This window comes from Frankliniella occidentalis, unplaced genomic scaffold (assembly GCF_000697945.3).
Source record: "Frankliniella occidentalis isolate FOCC.00 unplaced genomic scaffold, Focc_3.1 Scaffold2, whole genome shotgun sequence".
Lineage (NCBI taxonomy): Eukaryota > Metazoa > Arthropoda > Insecta > Thysanoptera > Thripidae > Frankliniella > Frankliniella occidentalis.
The window spans coordinates 1,150,536-1,159,435 of NW_026267132.1; the positions used below are offsets into that span (position 1 = coordinate 1,150,536).

Genomic DNA, 8,900 nt, shown 5'->3' on the forward strand with positions numbered 1-8,900 from the left:
CCGCTGCGCACGCTGACAGCCCGCCAGGCCAGGTCTGCGGGAAGGATGTGAGGGAAGGATGGTTGGAATAGCGTTGCGTTTCGCCTTGAATACGCAATGCGACGCAGCAAACGCCTCCGTGTTTGAGTGTGTGTGCGTGTGCATGTGCGTGTGCGTCTGGTGTGCGTCGGCTTGAGATGCAGAGGCGGGGCGGGTGTGGGCGGCGCTTTCGCCTTTGCGGCCTGCGGGGCTCACGTGTAGTGTACACTCGGAGGGGGAGGGAGGGGGGTCGGTCGGCAGCATTACAAAGTATCTCCGGCTAACTTATATGGAAATGCAGATCGCCCCCGGTCAGTCTTAGCCCGCCTCGCCCACATGCGCACCGCCTGGCGCCCGCACCCGCACGCACCCTTCTCACAGATCACCCGGCCCACCACTACCACCCTCCCCTCCCTTCGCTTCCCCCTTCCTCCCGCACCTCACTCTCTTCTTGGACTTCTCTGTCCCCCATCGGATTAACGTCCGCAGTCTCCCAATTTGCATTCACCCTTGTTCGACTCAGCCTCAGGCGTTTAGTTTTCTCGCCAGACGGGCCCTTATTTTAATTAACAACAAGAGTTTATTTTTTTCTCTCTCTCTTTCTACCAAAAGAGAAAAGAAAAATCAAGAATCGATTGCTAAACCAGATGAAAGAAAATGTTAAAGCAGGATGGTTCTCACTTTCTTCCATGTTCACTGGTAAAACAAGTGTGCAATATTTGCACACCAAACGTGTGCAAGTTGTGATTTTGCACATTACATGGTGTTTAACTCAAGTTGCACACTTGCGTGGTGTGCACATTTTAGACGTTTTGTAAACGTTTAAATTCTGCACACTTGGACACACACAGTTCTATGCTGTCAATAAGGAACCATACGGTGTGCAGCTGCCATACGTTCCGGAAGTGTCGAAAGTTTAAACACCAATTGGCGTATAACAGAGTTAGACACCACAAAGTGTCGAGAAAATGCACACTTGAACTTAAACGTCAATTGACGTGCAAAATTAAACACTTGTTTTAACAGTGTTCAGAAATATTTTGTTGGTACCACGAAAAAATCGTAGATAACGACGAGTTCCTTTCATTTGCCTCGACGTCCATAGAAATGTTCAGCATGGTCTAAACTAGAACTGTGCGAAATTTTAACTTTGTAGAGTGCAAAGCTAAAATAAAAATAATAATAGCTCGCCTTCTATTGCTCCTGTTACACCTGACATTCTGCATTCGTATGTGGCTTGTAATATGGCTAGAATATCGCCGCTTTTGCTCACCGTTTCTGTTGCCAGATCGTGTGCAGTCAAAGGTGAGAAGAGTCGCCATTTTCGGCAAAACAGAGCGTCGAGGAAGGAGAGAGGAAGTGGTGTAGTGAAAGTACAAGAGTGGCCCAAGTCATTTGGCGTGGTAGGGGGAGTATACCGCATCGCAATCTCCCGACCGGGTGCCGGGGGACCTGTACTGTAACGGTGGTGTCATCGCGGTAAGCGAACGCGCGCCATGCCGTGCGAGTACACCGGAGAAAATAAAGATAGTCTATTGCGAAGACGGTGCGAGCAGCGGCTTCAACAACTAACTCGATTCCGAGGGCAGCTCGCAGCGGCAAAGGTTCTAATCCCTTCATCACCCCTGGGGAGCCGTTTTTCGAGGACGTTAGATTTCAAGTTCAAATAATGCGCGCCTTTGGTGCCGCACCGCCTCGCACCACCGCGCGCACATGCACGGCGAATGGAAATATATGGCGAGCGAGGGAAACGCCGCCGCGCCTCGAGGCGGGGCGGGGCGGGGCGGGGCGCGGCGGGGCGCGGCGGAGCGGGGTGGGGTGGGGCGTCGAGGTAAGGCGGAAACGCGGCAGTCGCACACAGAAAACTCCACGCGTATGCCATTGCCAAGGCATTGTCTGTGTGGACGTTGCTGAATCCTTGTGGTCCGTCTTCTTCTCACCCCCGCCCTTTCTCCCGAACGCCCAACTTCAGTGCCATGGCGTGCACCTGCAATCTTAGTCCAAACTGATCCCTTCGTGCGTTGCATGTACTATGGCACAGTAAAGGGAACATGGAAAAAATGTTTAGTTTCTGTAATTGAAAATTGGTCTTAAGTAACCACTTAATCATCAGTAAGTCGCATGGCAATGAAAAATTCGTCACAGGGGATAAGCTGATCAGGCAAGGAAGCAAAGTTAGGAAAATACTGGGACAAATGAAAACTTCGTATTGGCACGAAAAAATGTCTTGGTCCCTGCGATTAATTTTTTATGTGGCGCTTCAGATTTTCATTGGCTATAGCTTTTTATTTTAGAAAAGTAGTCATGAAATTAATGAAATATCAGTTCTGGAAACAAAATCTCAGTTATATTCCGATAGAAAATCCTTTTATAAAAATCGTGAACTCTCGAATGCAATCTCGGTCTTGTGTGGGATTCTCCCCTTTTTTCCATCACCTCTTTTGGTGCTCTACTTTTCTAGCGAAAACAATGTTTCAATAATGGCAGTTCAAAAAAAAAAAATTTAGTTATTTTCGATTTAATGATTCCTGAATTCTTACTTTCTAGTTGTATAGGTCTTCTTATTCGGATGGGTACACTGAGAAAAATATTTCTGTCCGGGCACTAAACGTACGTCTAATGCTCCCGACTTTTGTCCCAGCTCAAAATGAGATAGTGACCTGTCATTGAGTTTTAGTGCTGTGCTCTAAATTTTCTTTGCCTGGGATGCTACGTTTAGCTCCCAGCGCTAGACGTATAGTGCAACGAAAAAACGTCGATCTGGGGACTAAACGTATAGTGCTGAGACAGATTTTTTTTTCTCAGTGTATGTGTGTGTGTTGGTGGTTGGTTGGGTCCGGGGGTCTTTGGCCTCTGGTGGGGCGCGTTGGAATGTCGTGGCGTGTCGCCATGGCGAACGACCTTTTATTTTCCGTTTCGTCTTTTTTTTCTCTCGCCGTTTTCGCCGCGGCTCTGCTCCGGCCCCTCCGCGGGCGGATCGCTTTACTCGGCCGTGGAGGTAAAACATCAGGAATAACCTCTCCCCCTCCCTTACGCCCCGCCCTGCCCCGCCCTCTGTCCCGCGCGCATCATTTCCCAGCGGGGGTGGCGCGCGTCTGTCTCTGTCCCGCCCTGTGCCGCCGGGCTGAGCCAGGCTGAGCAGCGCCGGTGGCTGGCGTGGACCCGGTTCAATGAGCACCGGTTTCGTAGCGTTGGGGTCCGAGTGGCACGGAGTGGCACGGAGTGGGACGGAGCAGTGGCATTGGTGTTCCGCCCTCATTATAGACTTTGCCACTCCGAGTCCGCGCGGACTCCTCCGCCCCTGCCGCCATCGTGTCCGTGACCTTACAGTGTGGCCGCTGATCTTTAACCTGTACAGTAAAAATAAGTTCTTTGCGACGATTAGACATAAAATTCTGGCGTTTTCGAAAGGACAAAAATAAAAACTCTGTTGACTGTGAGTTAAATTTGATCATGCGATCGGCTATGAAAGTACTCTCGAATCGCGAAAAAGAAAGTAGGAATAAACATTGCTGTGAATTTTCTTTCGACGAAGTAGATAAAAGTGATGAGGGGCTGCTCTGTGAGGCGAGTCGATGGGTTCCACGTTCCACCTGTGGCGTGGCGTGGCGTTAACGAGCTGTCCACCTCCTCTGGCCCACCGGCTCCACCGGCCCGCACTCCGGTTACAGGCTGCGTTACGTAGTTCCCTCGTGACACCGCTGCAAACCCTAACCGTCAACCGCCCCACCTCGTGACGTGCAGCAGAGAGAGAGAGAGAGAGAGAGAGAGAGAGAGAGAGAGAGAGAGAGAGAGAGAGAGAGAAGTGAGAGCTCTGAATTAATCCGAAGAACTCCCCCATCTCCCTCTCGGCATAGATCGAGTGCACAGAAGTGCACCTGCAACGCGCGGGGTGGGGCCAGGCGTTATTCCCGCATCCACGAGAAAGTTTGATCCGAGCTGTGAAGTAGTGTTCTCCGGTGAATGAGTGAGGAGATGGTGTTGGGAGTTGTCGACGACGGACGACGACGAAAATGGTAATGAATTGGAAACTTAAAAGAGGTTTTCTCTCGAACTTGCATTACGTACTCGTCACCTTTTGCCCTTTCCTCTTTCTGTCCAATTCGTGCAGTATGTGTCGCGCGCTATGCGGACGCTTATTTGCAATCACCAGCACTCCTAAATACTGATTAGATGTGCCTCCTGTTCGGCCACATCTTCATTTTTTACGAATTTTCTCTTTTATTTGGTGAAAAATTATTATGAAAAGCCCATTTTTTCTTTCGAATTCGATTCGAATTCAATTCGAGGGCAACAATGCTCTTTATATTTGCTACAACTTCAGGGCTTAATAGGATTCAGCAGGAGCTTTATATAGGCTGCAAATAAGCATATTACGAAGAATTGCAGGGAATGCTTTGCAATTGATGACGAGCACACACGAACGGCTTGAGGTGTCGCGCGAGACACGCCGCACGCGGCCGCCAGCGGGTAATGGCTGCGACCTGCCCCGGGGGCGGGGGCGGGGGCGGGGCGGGGCTGGGGGCGGGACGAGCTAATGGACTGGGCATGCCCGCCCCACGCCTTATCAATGGGGCAGCAGTATGGTCTTGTTTGAACGTCAGCGGGCGCCAGGAGGAGGAGGAGGCACACCACTGCAGCGGGCAGCCCCTCTTCAGGGGAGCCGCAACAACTTTTTAAAAATATACCTTTAAAATGACAAGAAAATATAGGAGGATTTGCTTTCTAAAGCTATATTCTGACCAAAACTCGTCAGCTCCACAGCCATGCACGGAAAATCCCGATTAGTTGGAATCGCAAACACATCAGTTGCGGCCGCCCAACTAACATGTTCGTTTTCCGATCTGTAAATTGCACCCCCTAAAAAGACCATTTCCTCAGGTGCTCTTAGTTTTTTCGTGCGAGAAACCAGGTGTGGCACACAGCGCGGTAGGTCGGGGCTTCGCCTTATCTATCACCAGTCTATAAATTGGCGATAGGGGTGAGATGACAAATTGAGTCTTATAATATAATATATTTGTTTTAACTAAATTTGAAGTAGATGATCTCTAAACCTTGCTCTGAGTATGAGTCAGGTCGAAGTTTTATCACTCGTTTTGGGCAGCTCCCCGGTGCCGACCCCCGGTGCCTGTACTCCCTGTGCCGCCCACCGGTGCCGCCGCCCCCCTGGGGAGTCTGCAGCAGCAGCCGTCGTATGGCTGCGCCGGGACAATGGAAGCCACTAATTCGAGTTTCGTTAGGGAAGTTAGTGACTGACTGCCGTATGTAAGTAGGCGCCGGCGACACGTAGCGAGTGCGCGGCCCACCCTGGGGAGGACCACGGGGGGGGCAGCCGTCTCGCGGTGACCCGGCCCCACCCCGCGCCACGCCCCAGCCCCACGCCCGGCCCCGGCCCGGCCCCTAGCTGCGCACCGGAACACAATTAAAACTTAAATAATTGAAGCTATACCGATTCGAAAGGGAAAATAAAAATGTCCGCTCTAGGCGTGCGGGCGGGACCGGAGATCATAAGGAAGCGCTTTGAGCAAAGTTTGAGCCGTCTATCGCGATACCGTCCACTGCGCCACAGAGTCGCGCCAAGGCCGAGCAGGCGGGCGGTCGGCTTGCGCCGGCGGTCCCCCGCGTCCGCGGGCCGACCAGCGCTCTGAGATGCGATGCGACCAGCGGGGGTCGGAGCCTAAGGACTCTAACCTGACACAGGCAGCACCTCGCTCTTTCATACCGACAAAGTACACGCCGGGGTTGTGGCGGTGCAGCAAAGCAACGTGGCACGCAGAGCAGAGGCAGGAGAGAGAGAGAGAGAGAGAGAGAGAGAGAGAGAACAAGAAAACTCATAATGTGAGTGGCGCGTTATGTCTTTCGTCTTTGCCATCCAAGTCTTCACTCAAAGAAGATGAGTATATCTAACCTTTATAGAACACCCACGCAGTCTGCCAACCCAACCCTGCCGTCCTAATAATGTCAAATACGGGCCTGTGTTGATCTCAATGCCATGTGTTTTTAGCAGCAGGCTGACTTACTAACACGATAGGTCGATGAAGTTATATGTGTCTCTCAAGGCTCAAGGACCACCCCCTCCCGCCTCCTTTCCTTTTTCTACTCTTCCCCATTGCTGCAGACCCGCACCTGGCTGTATAAATACTGCGAGTCTCGTGTTTGGAACGTGGGGTAACATTCTGTGGGCGTTATTAAGACGCATGCTATGTGTGGGGTGCTGTGCGGGGAGGGCGGAGAAAGACGGGGGGGGGGGGGGGGGGGGGAGGGAGTCAGAGAGGAGATAGGCGAGTCAGAGTAACCCGCTCACCTCGTTCCCGCAATGTTCTACAAAATACTTGCAAAGGAAAGTTCGTTTTTTCGTTCGAAATGCAAACGATTTTTTTTGCAGCTTGCGAAAAATGTTGAAGCTTCATTGTAGTACGAACTATAATTCTCCGCAAGCTTGCCATGCAAACAAAATGTCTACAAGGATCCTGACGGCTTGCAAAGAAGTTCTTTGCAATACGAACTAATTCGTTGTTACGTCGCAAAGAATATGATTTGCAAGCACTTTACAGTGAGCCAGCAGAAAATAAGCTGAACCTTATTGTCTTTAACCAAGGGTTTGGGGTTGATTATAAAAGTGATGAGAAGGGGGTCCCCGTGCACATACCAAGACTTTTTGTTTTCCTATCCTGACATTTCTTAGCTCCACTTATATCTGGGAATGTGGCAGTAAATGCTTTGAGCTATTTTCTCATATCTGCACTGGAAATGCAAGTGTGTGAATGTCGCTCACCTGCAGGTGAGCGACATTCACACACTTGCATTTCCAGTGTGTGTAGCCCAGTGCAGTTTCATTTTTACACTGGAAACGCAAGTGTGTAAATGTGGCTCACTTGTAGGAGTGTGAATATCCATTCGTACACTTAGAGGAGTAAAGGTGTGAATTTTTCCTAGAAAATTCACACGTTTACCCCCCTCAAGTGTAGGAACGGATATTCACACACCTACAAGTGAGTGACATTCACACACTTGGGTTTTCAGTGTAACTGGACTCTCTACAGCTACCTTGTTATTTATAGATATGAAAATTTACTTTCACCCTTTTTTGACAACATTTTTGACAACGGTCACTGAACGTGTAAAAAAAAATGGCTTAAAGGGGCTTAGGCTATTGTTTCATATGAAAACAAGACCTTATTCCTTGTTTCGGTTTGTTTGGATTTTTTGATTTTTTACACCTTACACTGGGAACTTGGCTGTTCCATCAGTCTTCAAACGTCCAGACCAACTCGCACGCGCGTTAAGAGCGGCTGAGGTGGACGAGTCTGGTATTTGCATGATCTCTGTGCCGCCTTTTTCTGTTTTTCGTTATTTGAAGCTTTTGTCTTTGTCCTGAATGTCTGACGAATAGCTTTTGGTTTGGCTCTACTCTTCGCACTGTAGCTTATCTCGCCGCCCCCGACGCTATCGCTGGACGCGCGGTGCAGCTCCCGAGCACCGTTTGGGAATCAGTGAGATCCGGGGGGAGAGGGGCGAGCCCCTGCCGCGTGTATCCAATTTATAAATTTATTTTCCGCGCCAAAAGTATCGCGTGTCTCCTGCCTGATTGGTTGTTTGCAGAAGCTGGTCGCGCGGTGCAGCGGCCGGGCGCTAACTTGGTTAGCAGCTGCAGCAAATACGCACTGCCATTTCGCCCACACGTCACATACCAAAGGCTGTCGATGTCATCTTTGTAATTTTCAAGTGTTTCTTTTTTCCGCCTCACATTCGCGCATTTTCTCCCTTCGGTTTCATTTAGTTTTCATTATTGAAGCCCCTGCTTTTGGGGGCAAGCCGTGCCTGAGCCGCGGGGCTCCTTAGCATATCGGTGATGTAAACGCACTGACGGGCCCCGGACTCGCCCCGCCCCGCCCCCTGCCCGCCCTGCCCCCCGTGCATTATTCAACCTACATTAATGCTCCAGGACCTTCTCTTCTGCCTGGCCGCGCTCCTTTGTCTGATTCCATTTTTTTTCTCCATCCTCAACCTCCCAACCTCCTCCCGCCCCCGCTCCTCAAGGCTGCTATATGGTCTTGGTCACTCCCTACACGTGTGGCGCGTTCCGCTGCCAGAAGAAGGCCATGGTCTTATTCCACTGAAATACACACTCGCACAAAATGAAGTGGCGCAGAAAAAAAATAATTTGGTTCTGTGTGTGCGAAAGCGCTAGTTCGGTCTATGGATTTTAAAAGTTCGAAACTTTTCCAGAAAAAACTTGGAAACACTTTGAAATATTTCCAGAAAAAAAAGGAAAAAATGAAACTTCCCCGAAAACTTTCTACTTTTTAAAAATATCTTGAAAAATTTCCCAAAAATACTTTCCTTGCAAGATTGAAATCTCTTGTTCAGTCTGACCCACGGAACTGTGCTTCCTGGTGACGCGTCGCTCCTAATCACGTTAAGCCCTCTCTTGATTTGGTCGGCTGGCGGGGGGCGCGGGGCCGCAGCCGTCTGACTCACCTGCTGGTTTCCCGTCAGGCGCGGCGGCAGTGGCTCAGCATCGCCGGCCGCGAGGTGCAGCAGGGCTGTCTCGCGCGCTGTCCGCCACCGCGGGGGCTGTCCGTCTACGCTGCGCGCTGTCCGCGTCCCTCTGTCCGCCGGCGCGGGCTGTGAGCAGCACCGCTGGCGCGCGGCTGCGCGCGGCACGCCTGCAGGTGTGTTCACTCCAGTTGCCGACAGGTGGTGGTGCCGTGGCGTGGCGCGGCGTGGCGCGGCGTGGCTGGCTGGCCCGATCCCTCCCGTCGCGGTGCCCGTTCGCAAATGGGGATGGCGGACCCACGCTATACGTTATAACCCAACCCCACTCCCCACTCCCGGCGCGGCTCCGGCGCGCCCAGCCAGGCTCATCCCCCACCGGCCCC

General features: G+C 51.3%; 2 protein-coding genes across 9 annotated transcripts in view; one reads left to right on the top strand and one right to left on the bottom strand.

Moving 5' to 3' along the window:
• The window catches only part of LOC113218302 (uncharacterized), a 22,711-nt gene extending 13,894 nt beyond the window's left edge, over positions 1-8,817 (bottom strand). For all 4 annotated transcript variants that reach the window (XM_026438597.2, XM_052264507.1, XM_052264495.1 and 1 more), the window contains exon 1: positions 8,500-8,817. The gene's annotated coding sequence lies outside the window, so the exon portion shown is untranslated. The remainder of the gene's footprint in view (positions 1-8,499) is intronic.
• The window catches only part of LOC113218308 (oocyte zinc finger protein XlCOF6), a 38,645-nt gene that overhangs the window by 14,405 nt on the left and 15,340 nt on the right, over positions 1-8,900 (top strand). The gene's annotated exons all lie outside the window — the stretch shown is intronic.